Source organism: Macaca fascicularis, chromosome 5 (genome assembly GCF_037993035.2).
Source record: "Macaca fascicularis isolate 582-1 chromosome 5, T2T-MFA8v1.1".
Lineage (NCBI taxonomy): Eukaryota > Metazoa > Chordata > Mammalia > Primates > Cercopithecidae > Macaca > Macaca fascicularis.
Genome location: NC_088379.1, coordinates 103,067,695 through 103,087,434, shown reverse-complemented (window position 1 = coordinate 103,087,434; position 19,740 = coordinate 103,067,695). Strand labels below are relative to the sequence as shown.

At 37.7% G+C, this 19,740-nt stretch overlaps 1 protein-coding gene across 2 annotated transcripts in view; it reads left to right on the top strand.

Moving 5' to 3' along the window:
- Positions 1-19,740, top strand: part of STPG2 (sperm tail PG-rich repeat containing 2) — a 516,962-nt gene that overhangs the window by 493,552 nt on the left and 3,670 nt on the right. For both annotated transcript variants that reach the window (XR_012434968.1, XM_065545253.1), the window contains one exon: positions 15,646-15,794. The gene's annotated coding sequence lies outside the window, so the exon portion shown is untranslated. The remainder of the gene's footprint in view (positions 1-15,645; positions 15,795-19,740) is intronic.

Below are 19,740 nucleotides of genomic sequence, written 5' to 3'. Positions count from 1 at the left end.
AAATTTTAGTACATCTGTGTAATGGAATACTACACAGCAATAGAAAGGAGTGCGGTATAAAGTCACAGAAAGACCTGATCTACTAAATGTAATATGGTATCAAGATGGGATCTCAGAATAGAAAAAGAACATTAGATGAATACTAAGGAAATCTGAAAAAACATATGGTGTTACTAAACAGTAATGTATCAATATTGATTCATTAGTGATAACAAATATACTAATGTAAGATAATAACAATAGGAGAGGCCAAATGTAGTGGCTCATGCCTATAATCCTGCCACTTTGGGAGGCCAAGGCAGGCAAATCACCTGAGGTCAGGAGTTCAAGACCAGCTTGGCCAACATGGTGAAACGCCATCTTTACTGAAAATACAAAAATTAGCCAGGCATGGTGGCACACACCTCTAATCCCAGCTATTTGGGAGGCTGACGCAGGAGAATCACTTGGACCTGAGAGGAAGACGTTGCAGTGAGTCGAGATCACACCATTGCACTCCACCCTAAGTGGCATGAGTGAAATTACGTCTCAAAAACAAAACAAAACAAAAAAAAACAAAAAACAAAAAGCAAACAACAAAAACACAATACGAGAAAGTGGTATGGTACATACAGAAACTCTCTAATATCCTTGCTACTACTTTTCTATAAACCTAAAGCTATACCTAAATAAAATGTTTATTAAAAGCTAATAAAACATCTGGAATTTATATATAAATATGTATAAATTCAGTTAAATAAAAAAAATGTAGTGACTGGGCACAACTGAGCAAAGAAGTAAAGGTAAATGTGAGGTATCAGTTACAGTACAATTCAAAAAGATAAAGAGATGAAAAATGTAAAAGACTGCTTGAAAGCTGGAAAATATTTCAGAAGAACAAGGTTAACAAAAATAAAACATGAAAAAATTATAATTTACCATATTTGCATATAGAGTAATGGTGAAAAATTATGTGATCATCTTAATAGATTCAGAAATAAAAGAATAAAATTTATGCTCATTGTAAACAACAATTAACAAAGAAATATAAGGAAATATATAATCAGATAAAGAAATTTTTAAAAATTATAATGGTGAATTATTGAAAGCTTTTTCTGCCTGTGACTGGGAAGTCAACAAGAATGCTAGTTATAACCACTGCTATTCAATTCTATACTGGAGGTCTTCGTCCATACAATAAGGAAGAAATAAAATTGCAAACATCTGTTGATAACACATTTTGAAATTTAAGAGTCCAAAATAATCTGCAGGTAAGTTATATGAAAATAAATGAGTTTAGCACAGTTGGTGAACAAAAATAAATTAAAATTTATAGCTATCAGCAACAAATTATTGGAAAATAAAAATTAAAAATTTCATGCCAATGATATAAAAAAGAATACCAAAAATCTAACAAAAGATGCACAAGACCTCTAAACTGACAACTACAAAAAATTATTGACCAAAACTAGGAATTACATCAATAAATAGAAGAAGGTATTATGATTATACATTCAATATTTTATGGATGCTAGTTTTTCAAAAATTAACCTTTAAATAAATTCAATGTAATCCCAATTAAAAATATCAGCGGATTGTATGTGTGTGTGAAAATTGACATGCTGGTTTAAAAATTTATATGAAAATTTATATAGAATTTGATCATGAAAGCAATTATGAATAAGAAAATAGCCTAGAGGATTTACATACCAAATATTAAGATTTATATAAAATTACTATAAGTTAGGTAATATGACATTGACATAAAAATAAAGAGACAAATGAGAGAGAAGAGCACAAGTAACAAATAGAGCCATAGATATGTAGGACAATGGAAAGTTGGTCTTATCAATAACCAGTGCTTATTCAGCTGGGTTTCCATATGGGATAAAAAGAATCTTGAGTGCTATCTTATACTACATACAAAATTGATTCCAGATGTATTGTTGATCTAAGAATGAAAAAAAAAAAAATCAAGATTCTAGAAAAGAAGAAGTAGGAGACTATCTTCATGAGGTTGTTAGATACTTCAAGAGGACATAAAAAATGCTAACTAATAATACAAAGATGATATATTGGATGACATTAAATAAAGAGCATCTATTGATTAAAAGATACCATTAAAATGAATGGAAGAGCATGACACAGAGAAGAGTGAAGATATCTAATTACAGATATCTAGAAATGAATTTAGAAATGAACTTCTAAAAATAGATTTAAAAGAGGCAGATAGTCAATAAAAATGGACAAAGACTTGAACAGGCACATTAAAAAGAAAAGAGGATATGCAAATGACAAGTCAACATATGAAAACGTTCTCAACTTCATTATAAGTGATAAATTAAAACTACGGTGTCTTTGTTAGTCAGTTTGGGCTGCTGTAACAGAATACCAAAGACTGGGTGGATTATAAACAACAGAATTCTTTTTCTCTCACAGTTTTGGAGGCTGGAAATCTGAGATCACTATGCCAGCATGGTTGAGTTCTGGTAAGGGCCCTCTTCTGGGTTGCAGACTGCTGACTTCTTGTTTTCTCACATGTTGAAAAGAAAGCTAGCTAGCCCTCTGGCCTCTTCTTATAAGGGCACTTATCCCATTCCTGAGGGCTCGACCTTCATGATCTAATTACCTCCCAAAGTTACCACCTCCTAGTAACATCAGACTGCAAGAGGTAGGATTTCAACATACGAATTTTGGGTGAAGAACAAACATTCTGCCCATAGCAGTGTTATACTACTTTATTCCCGTTAGCATGGCTAAAATGGAGAGAGAGAGAGAGAGAGAGAGAGAGAGAGAGAGAGAGAGAGAGAGAACGAGCCAAATGTTGGAAAAGATGTGGGGAAAAAGGAAACTCTCACATGCTTTACTTGGTAGATTCTGTAAAACTAAATATATGAATAATTTATGACCCAACAGTTACTCTCTTTTGGGTATATAACAAAATGGAATGTGTAGATATGTGCACCAAAAGGCATGTGCAATGATGGATAGAAGCACTATTTTTAATAGCTAGAATTGGAAACAACCCAGAAATGGTCGTCAGAAGTAGAGTGGATAAAATACATCGTGATGTATTTATAAAATGGAATGAAGAGGAGAACTGAGCATGAATGTTATATGCAACCACACGGATCCATATTACAAGCATAATGTTGGATGAACGAAACCAGACTCAAGAGGAAATTCTCCATGTGATTCCATTTATCTAAAGTTCAATATTAGGCAATGGTGATCTAATAATAGTATTAGAAGTCAAGTTTCTTGTGGCTCTTGCAGGCTCAGGAGTGCATATGGGGAGTTGTGACTGGGTGTGGGAACGTAAGAGTGTTTTGGAGGACTGGTGACACTTTGTTTTTGATTGGGTGTTGGTTACATAGCAGTGTTCATTTTTTGAAAATTCATTAAATTATAGTTACCTGTGCAATTTTCTATATGTATGTTATGCTTTTAATAAATGTTTACTTGAAGAAATACATGAAGAATAGTTTAAGAAGGTTAAACATGCCTAATAGCAGTACCAAGTAAAAACAGAAGAAAATGGAGAAGAGATGCACAAAATAATCTTAGCTGAGATTGTCCAGAAATAAGCGAAGACCTAAAGTCTCCAGAATTACAAAAAAAAGGAAAATAATTCAAGTGTCTGTGTCAAGAATAGATCTAAGTACTATATAACCAACAGACAAAAACAGCTTCCGGGAAGCTAGATAAGAAGCAAAGCAAAATACACAATAAAATATATAATATGCATATTGTAATAAATAGAAAAAATTAAAGCAGAGAAGGAAGCTATCACATGTTAGGTCTGAGGAACAATGTTGAAATATTAAATGGGGCTTCCAGGGAAAACCCTACTGAGTATAAAGGGACATAATATAGGAGTGCAGATACAGGAAAGTGGGTTGATGTAGTGGTGGGGCTTGATGGAAGAAGAGAAAGTGAAACTTCCTTCTACAGGCATTGTGGCTAATTCTCTATAGTTAAACCATAATTCAATTACTAATTACCTGATTGTGAGGTGAATGCCCTGGTGTTATATAAAGACTCTGTACAGCTTTCATAAGTGAAGCATAATGTTGCTTCCACTATCATTCTCTAATTATCTGAAAGAGTGAAATATCAAAGAAACATAACAAGACTGACAGACAGGAAACAGAAAATGCTTCTCTCTAGTATGTGTGGATAGAGTTTATGCAAATAAACTCAGTGATTAGAAGGACCCAAGCAACACAGTAATATAGATTTTATAAAACTCAAAGTGAAAAATAAATCTGAAGCCATATAAAGTAGAAACTGACATTGTTCAAAAGAAGCATCCTTTGAACTGCATGATACTGGATTGAGTAGAGGACTTTGGTTTCTAGGGAAGATGAATTGTAACCAGAATATTAGCTAAAGAGAAGATGAACACTTGAATGTCTAGAAAAGTGACTTCGTGTTTAGAGTTTAAATTTTGTTTCAAAATTTATTTTGAAAAATTCAAATATTGAAACACTAATTGTTAATATGTTGTATCATTTGCACTCTTCCTCTCTGCCTCTTTATGTGGGTGTCTCTCTCTCAGTCTCACACACTGATACACACATATTTATAAATTATTATTATTGTTGGAGAATATATTCTTAGGAGATATATCGTGTAACCGTTTGAATCTAGCAGATATCTTTTACACTCAAATACTTTACCATGTATCTCCTAACAATGAAGATAATCTTCCTATATAACCACAAAAAATGATCAAATTCAGGAAATGTTTTATTGTTACAATATTATTATCTAGAATATAGTCTTTATTTTAAATTGTCCTGATGATATTCTACACCCAGAATCATCCATTGAATTTAGTTATCATGTTCCTTTAATATCCTTTAATCTAGAACAATTGCTCAGTCTTTCTTTGTCTTTCAGGGACATCAACCTTTTTGAACCTATTTGGTAGGATTAGTTTCAGTATTCGTTGATTCTCTGTCCTAACGTGTGTGTCTAATCAGAACTACAAAAGTTAACCGGTCGTTATCCTCTCATCCTTCTTTGACAGGGAACAATGTAATGATTTTTTAAAAAATTTCCCATTGTGCTTTGAAAAGGCATTAATCACTCCAGTGGAAAAATATATTTAGTTGCTATTCTATCAAACATATGAATTAAAACACTTTAATAACCTCTTGTGACTGAAACATTTTAAACAATGTGTTTTTCTTCACATAATTAATATATACTATATATTTATAATTTCAGTGAGAATTATAAACCACGGAAAATTAGAATATATTCATTTTGCCTTTCATTATGAGTTTGAGAAAGAAAACATACAGTTTTTTAAACATGGTATTGATTTTACCTCAGTTATAATTCATATTTCAAACTCATTCATCATAATTTCAATGAAATGACAAATGAATTGTTCTTTAGTTCATATTAATTTTAAACCAATTTTGCATCCATAGAACACAGAATATAAAAATTCTAAGTGGACATTAGGCACTCTTTGCTGCAGACAAGTACTTTCAGATACTTTTGTATTCTGAAAGCTACAATTTTAACACGGTTTCAATGCAGATCAAATACACTTAGGACCCATCTTGTATTCATTCCTATTTTCAGGTGAAAAATGCTTTGAATACAAAATAACTGTTTTCATCTCTCTAGTAAGAATGCTAGTCTTTTTTCTTCTCCCACTTGCACATGATTTAAGAGAAAGTAAGTTGTTAATTGGAAAATGTTTTTGCACAGTTATGAACCTCTGATTATGTGCTGTCATCCATTTCACTTTATTTTTTTCACCTAACAGTGTAATGAGTGTTAAAGTTTAGTTCTTTCATCATTGGCACCTCTTCGTCATGGTTATTTAAGCCATTAATTTTTTCTCTAGGTTTCTTTTAACATCACCCCATTCCTCAAATGCTCTGCAGTTTAAAATTTCATGCTTAAGTTCCAGATTTTTAGTCTTTTCCAAACCCAAGCTGTCTCTTCATATACTTACCATTCTACTTCCACGTATTATTTGCAGCAATGGTGATTTTAACCCTTTATTTTTTGTTGCAAACTGTTAAAAGACAAACTTAGGCACATTAAAATGTTAGAGGTTTTTTTGTTGTTTGTTGTTTGTTTGTTTTGAGCAAACAGTGATTCGGGACTTGGACAGCACCAGACCAGAAGTAGTTCAGAACTCCACCTAGGGAGTGTGAGGTGAAAATTTATATAAGGTGTTCATGGAAGCAAGACAATGAAAATATTTGCTTGGCTAAAGGGGAATGTTCCTAGTTAAATGTTAGTTGGTGGCCTATGCCTAGTTAAGCTTCAGTCTTGTTTCACTGTTTACACTGAGTTGGGTTTGGTTTGATTACATAGGCACTGGAGTTGCCTCAGCATAATGGCCTCCTAATTATTTTTAAGTTTTGGCAATTATGAACAAGATACCTTGTAAGCATTCATGTGCAGGATTTTGAGTAGACATAAGTGTTCATTTCATCTGGTTAAATAACAAAGAATGTGATCACTGGATCACATGGAAAGAATATGTTTAGTTTTGTTAAAATACTGACAAAATACTTTCCATAGTGGCTGTGCCATTTTGTATTCCCACCAGCAAGGAACAAGAGTACTTTTGCTTTTCGTCCTCACCACTATTTGGTATTGTCAGTGTTTTGCTCTTTGATCATTCTAATAGGTAGGTAGTGGTATCCCATTGTTGTTTTCATTTGTAATTCCCTAATGACATATGATGTGGAACATCTTTTCATATGCTTATTTGCCATTATATAATCTTCTTTGGCAAGGTATCTATTCAGGTATTTTACTAATTTTTTTTTTTTTTTTTTTTTTTTGATGGAGTCTTGCTCTGTCACCCAGGCTGGAGTGCAGTGGTGTGATCTCGGCTCACTGCAAGCTCCAATTCCTGGGGTCATGCCATTCTCCTGCCTCAGCCTCCCCAGTAGCTGGGACCACAGGCGCCCGCCACCACACCTGGCTAATTTTTTGTATTTTTTAGTAGAGACAGAGTTTCACCATGTTAGCCAGGATGGTCCCGATCTCCTGACCTTGTGATCCACCCGCCTCGGCCTCCCAAAGTGCTAGGATTACAGGTGTGAACCACCGTGCCTGGCCCTGTCTTTTATTTTGTTATTGTTTAGTTTTAAGACTTCTTCATATATTTTGTATAACATTCCTTTGTCAGTAATATGGTTTGGCTCTGTGTTCCTAACCAAATCTCCTGATGAATTATGATCTTCTGCATTGGAGGAGGGGCTTGGTGCTTGGTGCTTGGTGGGAGGTAATTGAATCACAGGGAAAGGTTTCCCCCTTGCTGTCCTCATGATAGTGAGTGAATTCTCATCTGGTTTTTCAAAAGTGTGTGGCACTTTCCCTCTTTGCTCTCTCTCTCTCTTCCCTACCTGCTGGCCATGTGAAAATGTGCTTGCTTCCCTTTTACTTTCCACCACGATTGCAAGTTTCCTGAGGCCTCCCAGCCATGCTTCCTGTACAGCCTGTGGAACTCTGTGCCAGTTAAACCTCTTTTCTGTATAAATTACCCAGTCTCGGGTAGTTCTTTATAGCAATGTGAGAACAGACTAATATAATTAAATATGTCTTTTACAAATATTTTCTTGGTGTCTGTAGCTAGTCTTCTCATTTTCTTGACAGTGTCTTTTGCAGAACAAAAGTTTTTAATTTTAGTGAAATACAGTTTGCTTTTTCATGGACCATGCCTTTGGTATTGTTGTATGTAAAATGTTGACATGGGAAACATTTCCTTGTTCCCCTTGCAGGGTGTGCAACAGGGGGAGTGGCTCACTTCTTCAGTGCCCCACTGCTCAAACCTCTGGGAGGAGAATATAGATGGGCAGTTTGTGGGGCTCCATCTGCATGGCAGTGTCTAGGGGGGAATGCTTAAAGCTCCTGAAGCCTCAGTGGGCGTGTGTTACAGTGTGCCCTTTCCGTTTAGCCATCCATACGTGGCTTGTGTCATTAAGCTCAATTAGACCCTCTGCCTCATTGCAAGGACAGAGGGCTTTCTGTATCCTGGGCTTCTTGCCTTGATGTACTGGAAGAATTATATCACATGTGAGCTTGGAGAATGAATGTAAGGTTTTATTGTGTGGAAGTAGTTCTCAGCAGATGGGAGAGCCAGAAGAGGGTGTAGCGTGAAGGTGGTTTTCCCCCAGAGTCAGGCTGCTTAGCAGCCGGGCTCTCCTCTGACTGCCCCGGCAAACTCCATGTTGTTCCATTGGTGGATGGCCTGCCAACATCGGCTGATGTCTGCTGGTGTGTTCTTCCACTGGTGTGTTCCTCTTGACATCCAGCTGCTTGTGTCTCCGCCCACTAGGGTCTCGGGGTTTTTATAGGCACAGGATGGAGGCATGGTGGGCCAGGGTGGTCTTGGGAAATGCAACATTTGGGCACAAAAACAAATGCCTGTCCTTACCTAGGTCTATGGGTGGAGCCCTACCCATGGGCCCTGCCCTTCTCTTCCCAGCCCTTCCCTGCCCCACTCCTATATCAATGTCGTTGCCAAGTACAAGGTCATCTAGATTTTCTTTTGTGTTATCTCCTAGGAGTGTTCTGTTTTTGCATTTTACACTGAGGTCTGTGATCTCTTTTGAGCTAATTTTTGTGAAGGTTGTAAGATCTGTGTCCAGATTTTTTTTTTTTTTTTTTTTTTTTTTTTTTTTTGAGACGGAGTCTCGCTGTGTCTCCCAGGCTGGAGTGCAGTGGCGTGATCTCGGCTCACTGCAAGCTCCGCCTCCTGGGTTCACGCCATTCTCCCGCCTCAGCCTCCCAAGTAGCTGAGACTACAGGCGCCCGCCACCACGCCCGGCTAGTTTTTTGTATTTTTAGTAGAGACGGGGTTTCACCATGTTAGCCAGGATAGTCTCGATCTCCTGACCTCCTGATCCACCCGCCTCGGCCTCCCAAAGTGCTGGGATTACAGGCTTGAGCCACCGTGCCCGGCCCAGATATTTTTTTTTTCTATCGATCTGTTTGTTTCTTTTTTCCACCAATAAAATACTGTCTTGATAACTGCAGGTTTATAGTAAGACTTGAAGTGCTGTAGTAGGCATTTTTTCTATAGTAAACAGTAGGCGTGTTTTAGAACCAAATATACCAGCTTTATATGTTTGTCACAGCATTCTATTTTTTCTATATTAGGCATAATTTCTAAAACATCGTCAGGAATTCTTTCTAGACATTTTGAAAGACTTCACTGACTTTCTTATTATATAAAACAGCAATATAAATATCATCTCAGATACTTCTTTGTATATAGTCAGGATATATTCCTAAGACAAAATTCTAAGCATGATATTCCTTTGTATTTTCTTTTAGTTACTCTAATATTCCAGATTTTTAGACATTTAAACATGTAACTTTGCATGGGCACATAACATGAAGATATACTATATATTTATTTTTACAAATGCAAAACTGATTATTCCAGTACTGGCAAATTTTGAATCCCTTTTCTGTTGATTAAAATGCCAGCTTATACACTAAATGTCTATTTTAAGCCTGGCAAGCTTCTTTTTCATTAAAGTTACCACCTGTTTTTAAGCTTAAGCCATGTTGTTTTAAATACTATATATTTATATTGTTTTATAATGTATGGTACTATCTCAGTTTTCTAAATCTTTCTAAGAACGATCTTCAATTTAGTCTCCTTCAGATCTAGGAGCCTTTGGGGAAGAGTATAGGGAGAATGGCTGCAGGGAATAACTTAGGAAGAGTTTCATTTCTTTCCTGTGCTCTACATAAAGCCTGATCCCTCTACCTCTCTTCTACTTCTGTAGTGCCCAAATTCAGACATCCTAGTGTCTCCTTTTGGTCTGATTCCTATGTCTGAAACAAAGTTGACTATGCTTACTTCTAAGTTGGTGCTGAGCATGGTGCCGGGACTGAAACCTGGGACCTCTCAATACTGCTCGGACTCCAGTATACTATTCTCAATGATACCACACTAATTCCTCATTTTTAGAGAATGGCAAACTTTCAACTTCCTGAAGTCAATATTTTTTCTTGGAAGTTATTTGGGGATGGGAAACAGAAGGCCTGAATTCACTCTCTTACCCTCCCTTCAGTCCATTGCTGTCCCTGTTATGTCAAGCAGTAATTCTTTGAAAATTTCAGGAGATTAGTATCCTATTGTCACAGGATCTTTGAAGTCTTGCTTTTCTGACCTGAGACCTCTGGCTGGTGGTGCCTTTGCCTGAGCTTTTCTCAGGCTTGCTGGGCTGGTTCTGCCCACTCAGCCTGGCAGGCTGTGCTCAGCTCACTCTACTGGCCTGGATCCCATGCCTGCCAAGGAAGAGTCAGGCATGGAGCAGTGAAGGATGTGTGAGCAAGTGTGGGCTCCAGATTCTGCGCAGTCAGACATGCTGGCTGCTGTAGCGGGGTGGGCAGCTCCAGTGCCAACATGGCTGTCAGCTCTCTGTGAGGCTGCAGCTGGATCAGGTGTACACAAGCAGCTTTCCCTGCTGGCTCCAGGACATGCAGTGGCACCTGGAAGCTTGGAGATGCCAGGTACTGCAGGACTCCAAAGAGGGAGTCACAGCTCTGACTCAGGGATCTCCCAAGTCTGGGACCCCTGAAGGGTCGCAGCTCTTCTCTCCTCTTTGTCCACAAGGTGGTGAGCAAGTGCACGTTTCAGCCCTGTTTGTGTTCTAGCTCTCTTAACTCCACCATTTAGTGGGTCCTGAGTTCTTGCTCTGTGACCAGGAAGAATGAGGTACACAGACAAGTGGAGGATGAACAAGATGAAGGGAAGTTTTATTGAGCAATAGAACAGTTTGCGGGAGACCCACAGGGGGTAGCTCCTTTCCACAGCAGAGGGTTCTGATGAGTGTTCAGCTCCAATAGCAGAGAGAAGACCCTGGATTGGGAAGCTCCTCTCTGCAGGCAGGTCATTCCATTGTCTTCTCCGCTCTCAGCGGAGAGGAGACCCTGGAGTGGGTTTCTTCTCTCTACAGCTGGTAGTCCCAGTGACTCTGCAGGTCTCTGAAGCTCTCAGCAGATAGGAGGCCCTAGAGTGGGTAGCTCCTCTCCGCTGTTGGTCATCTTGACATCTCCTTCTATCAACAGTAAGGGTTGCTCTTCTCTGCAGTTGGTTGTCCAGTTATCTGCTCATGTCTGGCTGAGTCTGGGGCTTTTATGGGCCTCAGAGGGAAGGCATTACATGCCAATTTGTCTATGGGCAGCCATGGGCAGGCCCAGAAAAGGCACCACAAGTTCCCACTCTGGTTTGTGGGACTGGCAGCCTGACCCAGCCTTCAGGCTATTCCTGGCCTAAAAAAGGTGAGGCCTCTGTGGAGACCTGCCCCATTCCACCCAGGAATCTGTCTGCCTCCAGCTGTCCTTCATGGTGCCCAGGCTCCACCTGACTTTGCTCCAAAATTGGAGAAGGTGCAGAGAGCAGGGAGAAGCCAGGCAGCAGGAGCAGGCCTTCTGAGCCTGTGAGGGCATGAGGGTCTTCCTGGGTCCCCAAGTGTGTAGGGATGTGTAAGTCTGCAGCCAGAGTTTGGGCAGCTACAGCTGCAGCTGTGCCTAGAGGTGGTGGGGCTCTTGCCTGCTCTATGGAGTGGGAGACCTGGCTCTGCAGCTGCAGTTTGGGTAGCTGCAGTGGCACCCAGGGAGATTCTGCCTCAACTTAGTGGGGATAGGGCTCCCACTTGTCCCCAGCTCCTACAGGCTCCATGGAGTATGCAGCCCTGGCCGCACCTCCCTGCTGCAGCCTGTCTGATGGCAGTCTCAGGCTGTCTGCAGCAGCTGCTGCCATCACTATCTCTGTTCTTCAACTTTAACACATGATTTTCTCTAATTGTATGTTTTATTAGTAGTTTCCATGGGAATTTGAGTAGGAAGAATTCTTGATGGCAGTAAGAGAGAAAAACAATATCAGATGGAGAGTCTCTCAATTCCACTACATTTTATTCATAATTTATATATATCTGGATTTGTCTTATAATCCTTCGCAACTCTTGGAATAAATCACTCCTTTTCACTTATTCTGATACCTCCATATATACTCTAGATCTTATTTCCTTCTGTATTTTCTGGCACATTTCACTATCAGTTATTTCTCTCTCAAGTACAAGGCAATCCCTGTTGTCTTTTAGTTTCTAATATTTTCTGTTAACAAAAGAAAAATAAAATTGTAAGAAAGATCTCTATTTCCTATTTTTGAAACTAAATGCCTTAAAATGAAGTTTGTTGCTATTCTACCTCCTCCCTTCCCCTCCCCTCACCTCGCCTTCCCTCCCCTCCCCTCCTCTTCCCTCTCCTCCCCTCCTCTTCCCTCCCCTCCCCTCCCCTCCCTTCTCCTCTCCTCTCCTCTCCTCTCCTCTCCTTTTCCCTTTACTTCTCAATATTCTCCAGTATGGATTATATGCATTTTAATTTACCTCAACTAAACTAATTAATATCCATTTCTCTTAATATAATGGGCATATTTCTGTCCACTTCACTTTTCAGTAGTACTGAAATCTTAAAACCAGACATATACATTCACTTCTCTTGGCTCTCCTAACATACCACTCTCTGATGTTCTGATCTCTTTTATAGGCTCCTACCCCATATCTGGCTATGAATTTGAGAGTTCATAAAGTCTTGAACCTGGATCTTTTTCTCATTCTATAATCTCTCAGTAGTCTATTTGTAGATAACCCACACATTTTCATTTTTTACCCGTACTTCCCCCTCTGAACATTGGTCTATAGTGTCTTTCCTGCCTCCAGAAGGTAATTCTAACCTGAAAAACATCTTGATGAGTAACTCTTACTTAAAAATATGTATATAAATAAATATTAATAATTCCTTTTGAAATTAGTAGTACACAATTATTTTAGTAAATAAGTTCATGTAGGATATTTAATATTTATACAATAAAAACATTAATGTAAAATACAATAATAAGTGATTTTACAAAAGCAATAATCTCTTACCAACTTTGTAATAAACTTTAATGGCCTCTCATTACTTTTGTCATCACCAGAATCCTTAACATGCCCTACACAGGTCTATGGCATCATCCCTCATGAGGCCTACCTTGCTCCGTGCCACTCTAGGCTTATTAGCGTTCTTTCAGTTACTACAACATGCTACAGGATCTTTGCCTGTGTTGATCTCTGAGTCTGGAGTGCCTCCCCAACCCTATTCCCCACCATTGCCTGATTAAGTCCTGTCTTTACTTCAGATTTCAATTCAATTGTCATGTCCTTATTGAACCCTCTGATCTCCTTTACTTGGTCCATTCTTCTTATTTTGTCTCCATGTACCTCTTCTTGGGAGTTCTTATCAATGTTTGATTTTATATGCATTTTATGATTATCTCATTATTGGTAACAGATTTTATGAAACCTGGGATTATGTATTTTTGGCTGACAATTTTATTATTGGATTTCTGTACAGTGCCTGATATATAATAGGCACTTGATGTTCACTCATGGAATAAATAAAAGGAGGAGGGAATAAGTGGAAGTTTCCCAATTTTCCTTCTATAAATCATGAAATATTTTGGATTATGACTAAAGCTTGGGGGTAATTTTATGAATGTTCATTTTTTCTTTTGTATTATTTTTCTAAGCGATTTGACTTATATGTATATTTCTCTTTAGTTCCATAGTTATTCGATAGGCTCTTTTTAGATTTTTTAATGATTGAGGGACTACCTCACAAACTTTCTTCAGTTCCAATTTTATATTTTTTCTGAAACTTAATTTTGTTCATATTATAAATAAGTATTGGTGACTTTTTACAATATAGCTTCAAATTAATGCTACTTTCCTTTAGGATATGTTGTTTGCATTGGAATTGTGTTTCTGTTTGTTTATGCTTTTAAAAGAAGGCGTCTGTGCAAAACCAAAACTTGCCAACAGTAGGACATGTGGATTGCCCTGGCTCTGTGCTCTCACCCTGATCATGGAAATACTATTCCTTTTAATTTTATCCTAATGATATGCTGAAATAATCTACCTCAATGAACTTTTACTGTCTTTACAGACTGTTGGACTGAGGGCAAATTCTAACTGCCCTATTTACCACTGCCCTAATTATAAGAATAAAAGTTTATTTTTAATTAATTTGATGTAAATATTTACTCATTGGGAGACATTACACAAGATGATGATGAGGAGGAGGATAATAGTAATAGACACATATGGTTTTGATAGGCCATGCTTGATATGCTTTATACATTATTAACTCATGTAATCCTCATAAAAATATCTTATTATTTTAGCATCTTCTCTTTCCAAGTGTAAAGACCAAAGCACCTAGCAGGGTACGGTGTTGCATACCTGTAGTCCCAGCTGCTTGAGTGGCAGAGGTGGGAGAATCCCGGGCTTGAGCCTAAGAGACTGAGGCTGCAGTGAGCTGAGATTGAGCCACTGCACTCCAGCTTGGGCAACAGAGTGAGACCCTGTCTCAAGAAAAACAACAACAGCTACAAAACCAAAGCACAGAGATAGTAAGTTGCTTAAGAACACATAGAAAGCAGATAGCAGGAGTAGGGTTTCAACCAATGAAAGGCTCATGCTTTTGACCACTAAGCTATATTGCCTTTTTAAGATAAAGGACTACTTTCCATACTTTAACTCAATTATTATAACCCCTAAACCTACATAAAATAGATCGCTTTGACTCCATTTGAAAAGTGATGAAACCTAAGTTCAGAAAGGGGAGGTAACATTTTGAAGTCCACAGACATTGAAAATGTCTGAGTCAAAAATTTCTATGAATTATCTTTCCACATGAAGCTGACTTTAAACCTGTAACCCTCATTCTATTACATGAAGACAGGCAATGAAAAACTGTAAATCTAAGAATGCAATATTCTCAACTTGTACCTACTAAATATGCATCTCAATTTCTAACTTTTTAATATATCCTATTATATGATGTTCTTGTGGAGGAGAAGATTTAAAAAAGAGGATCATTGATAATAGCTATGTTAGGACTAATACATATCACATAAGAGGCACTCAAATAAATATTGATTGAATGACTATTCCATTAATTTCATTCTTCAATCAGCTCCTTTTTGCAAGACATTTGGTGGACAGTCCTCAGAGCAATGGAAATAAGAGTTTGTTTTAGTTTTAAAAGTTCCTTTGAATTTTTGTCTTTCTTAATGTTTTCATTGTTATGTTGAATGGTGAATGTAAATTGACTTTATCTTGTTACTGCATGTTAATAGTTGGAAAATAGGCAGATAATATGCATTTAACAAACATTTGTTGAAAGAATAAATGCTGAGAGAAGACACATCTGGAAAGTCAATATCTGCTTTCATTGGAAACAAGATTTATTTTGGGAATAAAAATTATTTGATATTAATACATGCAAAAATGTACATGTTGCTTTTTTTAAAAGAAATTTTAGATTTCATCAAAGGTTTTTGCCTCTACCAAATATATATGACTTTTAGAAGAATATTAAACATGCATTAAGTTCATGACTTATAACTTTTATATATTTTATTTTATTTTTTACTTTTGGATATTTTAAATTATACTTATGTATGTTAGCCCTAGGAATCCAAACATGTAAGATATCAATAAATGGTGTTGGTAAGTTATTATATGTTAATGAGTTCATTATTGATTAATGTAAAATAATACTTCAAAGTTTATGAATGATACAATTAAAATATGCTATTCTTTTTTTTAATGTCCACAGCTCAGTCCGTTTTTAAGGCATACTGTTCTGAAGAGAACATTTAATGTAACTCTGCCAAATTCTTTCTTCATTGATAGAGAAAACACTTCTACTTTAGAACAAAAAGCCAAACAAAAACACCAAGGAGGCAAAATAGAATCTTCTAAATGGTGAGTGTATCAGTTCGTTCTCTCACTGATATAAAGAAATGCACAAGACTGGATAATTTATAAAGGAAAGAGGTTTAATTGACTCATTTTCACATGACTAGGGAGGTCTCAGGAAACTTACAATCATGGTGGAAGGCAAATGAGAAGCAAGTACCTTCTTCACAAGGTGGCAGAAAAGAGAAGGAAGAGGAACTGCCAAACACTTATAAAACCATCAGATCTCATGAGAACTAAGTCACTATCAAAAGAACAGCATGGGGGAAACCACCCCCATGATCCAATTACCTCCCATCAGATCCCTCCTTTGACATGTGGGGATTATAGTTTGAGATGAGTTTGGGTGGGGACACAGAGCCAAACCATATTATTCTGCCCCTGGGACCCTCCCAAATCTTATGTCTTTTTACATTGCAAAACAAATCTTGCCTTCCCAAACTCTTACTTCAGCATTAGCTCAAAAGCCCATAGTCCAATGTCTATCTGAGACAAGGCAAGTCCCTACCACCTACGAGCTTGTAAAATCAAAAGCAAGTTAGTTACTAAGATACAGTATGGGGACAGGCACTGGATAAATGCTCCCATTTCAAATGGGAGAAATTGGCCAAAACCAAGGGGCTATAGGCCCCATGCAAGTCTGAAAGCCAACAGGGCAGTGATTAAATCCTAAAGCTCCAAAATAATCTCCTTTGACTCCATGTCTCACATCCAGGGCATGCTGATGCAATGGGGAGGGGACTCCCACAGCCTTGGACAGTTCCTTTACTGACTGGTGTTGAGTGCCTGCAGCTTTTCTAGCTGCAGAGTGCAAGCTGTCAGTAGACCTACTATTCTGGGGTCCGGAGAAGGTGGCTTTCTTCTCACAGCTCCACTAGGAAATGCACCAGTGGGGACTCTTTGAGGGGCCTCCAATCCCACATTTCCCTTCCACACTGCTCTAGCAGAGATTCTCTAAAAGGGCTCTGACCCTGTGAAAGAATTCTGCCTGGACATCCAGGCATTTCCATACATCCTCTGAAATCTAGGCAGAGGTTCCCAAACCGCAATTCTTGACTTGTGTGCACCCTCAGGCCAAACACTACATGTAAACCACCAAATCTTGGAGCTTGCACCCTCTGAAGCAACAGTTTGGACCATACCTTGCCCCTTTTAGCCACGGCTGGAGCTGAAGCAGTGGGACACAGGACACCATATCCTTAGGCTGGACACAGCAGTGGAAACCCTGGTCCCAGCCCACAGAACCATTTTTTCCCTCCTAGGCCTCCAGGCCTGTGATGGCAGGGGCTGCCACCAAGGTCTCTTGATGTGCCCTGGAGACATTTTCCCAATTTTGTTGGCAATTAACATTTGGCTCCTTATTACTTATGCATATCTCTGCAGCTGGCTTTAATTTCTCCCCAGAAAATAGATTTTTCTTTTCTACCACATGGTAAGGCTGCAAATTTTTCAAACTTTTATGCTCCACTTCCCTTTTAAATATAAGTTACAATTTTAGATCATCTCTCTCAAGTTCAATGTTCCACAGATTTCCACGGCATGAGGAAAATTCTGCCAGTCACTTTGCTAAAGCACAGCAAGAGTGATCTTTACTCCAGTTCCCAATAAGTTCCTCATCTCCTTCTGAGACCACCTCAGCCTGAACTTCATTGTCCACATCACTATCAGCATTTTGGTGAAAACCATTTAACAAGTTTCTAGGAAGTTCCAAACTTTTTCTCATCTTACTGTCTTCTTCTGAACCCTCCAAACTGTTCCAACCTCTGCCTGTTACCCAGTTCCAAAGTTGCTTCCACATTTTCAGGTTATCTTTATAGCAGTACCCCACTTCTTGTACCAATTTACTGTCCAGTCTCATACTGCTATAAAGAAGTACCCGAGACTGGGTAATTTATAAAGGAAAGAGTTTTAACTGATTCACAGTTCAGCATGGCTGGGAAGGCCTCAGGAAACTTACAATCATGGTGAAAGGCAAAGGAGAAGCAAGTACCTTCTTCACAATGTGGCAGAAAAGACAGAGGGAAGAGGAACTGCCAACACTTATCAAACCATCAGATCTCATGAGAACTCAGTCACTATCATGAGAACAGCATGGGAGAAACTGCACCCATCATCCAATCAACTCCCACCAGGTCTCTCCGTTGATACATGGGGATTTCAATTTGAGATGAGATTTGGGTGGGAATACAGAGTCAAACCATGTCAGTGAGTACACCTGTCCTCCCCGAGTTATATGGTTACTACATTTTTACAATCCATAAATTAACTGCCATAAACAATCTCTTGGTCAGGATATATTTTTCTGTCCTCAAAGCAATATATTTGTATCCCTGTTCTAGAAACTGGTTGTGTTTATGGCCCCAAGGTGTAATTAACAGATTATAATAGAAGACAATCTGCATTAGTCTAGAGATAAGTGCTAATCTGGTCAGGAATAGCCAGTACATGATCTTTACATTTTTATAAAGTCTGTTTTTCATTTGCCTTTAATAACAACATAAAATAGTTGCCTTAATCAGGTGAGTTGCTTTTTAATTAACCTATCTTTTTAATACAAATAAATTTTTGTAATGTTATGCTTTAGTCAGTTGTTGTAGGATTATATCTTATTTTAGCATGTAGACTTTTTTGGTCAAATTGCATTATGAAGCAGTTTTGAATTAAAAGTTGGTATGCTTAATAGAGACGGGGTTTCACCGTGTTAGCCAGGATGGTCTCAATTTCCTGACCTTGTGATCTGCCTGCCTCAGCCTCCCAAAGTGCTGGGATTACAGGCGTGAGCCACTGCACCCGGTCTACTTAGGTTATTTTTATTTTGATTTACCCACATATTTAACTCTTTCATTGTTCTTTCCTTCTCTCATTTCTGTGCTTCTCTTTAGATCATTAGTCTTCTGTCTAATGAACTCCTTTAAATATGTATGTTTGCACAGGTTTGCTGTTGATGAGTTTTCTGTTGTTTGGCTGAAAACATCTTTATTTAATTTCCCTTTTTGAAGGATATTTTTGCTGAATAAACAAGTACAGTTTGGCATATTTTCTTTGAGCATTTACAAAATGTCATTCTATTGTTTTCTGCCCTCCATAGTTTCTAATGAAGTGTCTTTCCTTTGAAGATAATGTCTTTTATTTATCTGACTGCTTTTACAACATTTTTATGCATTTTAAAAAAGGTCAGTTTTACTCTAATGCTTTTAGATTTTCCTACCTCATGCCCCAGTTCTCCTTGGTGTTTGTTAATGTTCTGGATTGTGTGGGTTGATGTCTTTCTATTGGCTCTGAAAGTTTCTCACCTATTATCTTTTCAAATATTGCTTCTTTAACATTTCTCTCTTCTCTTGTTATACAAATACAATTACAGATATTAAATTGTCTCATGTGTCTTGTATGCTCTTTTGTATATTATAGATTCTCTTTAGTTTTTGAACTTCAGTCTGTATATTTTATAATGATCTCTCCTTAGTTCAAAAATCCTCTCTTTAACTGTTTAAGCACATCTATTGCATTCTTAATTTAAATGTTAACATTTTCAGTTCTGTAATTTCCATTGGTTTATTATTTATAAATTCCAGTTGCATAGTGAGATTCTTGATCTTGCTAACAATTTTGTTCAGCATTTTATTCTTTGTTATTTTAAAATCTATGATGGATATCTCCAACTCTAATTCACCTTTGTATCTGCTTATATTATGTTTTAGTTTTCTGTTTTTTGATTCTGACTTCTGACATGCCTAGTAAGTTTGATCACATGTAGAATATTGCTAATGAAAAATTATAGATATAATTTGATGTTTTGTCTCATATTTTCTTCCTTCAGGGAGGATTTCCTTTAGATTTTTCTCAGGTACCTTAAATATGGGGCAGACCTGCTTTTCCATTGTGGGGTTGTGCTTGTCCGGAGCTGAGTTTCACATTTTTGTTAAGAGTTGATATAATTCTTGTTACCTATGTT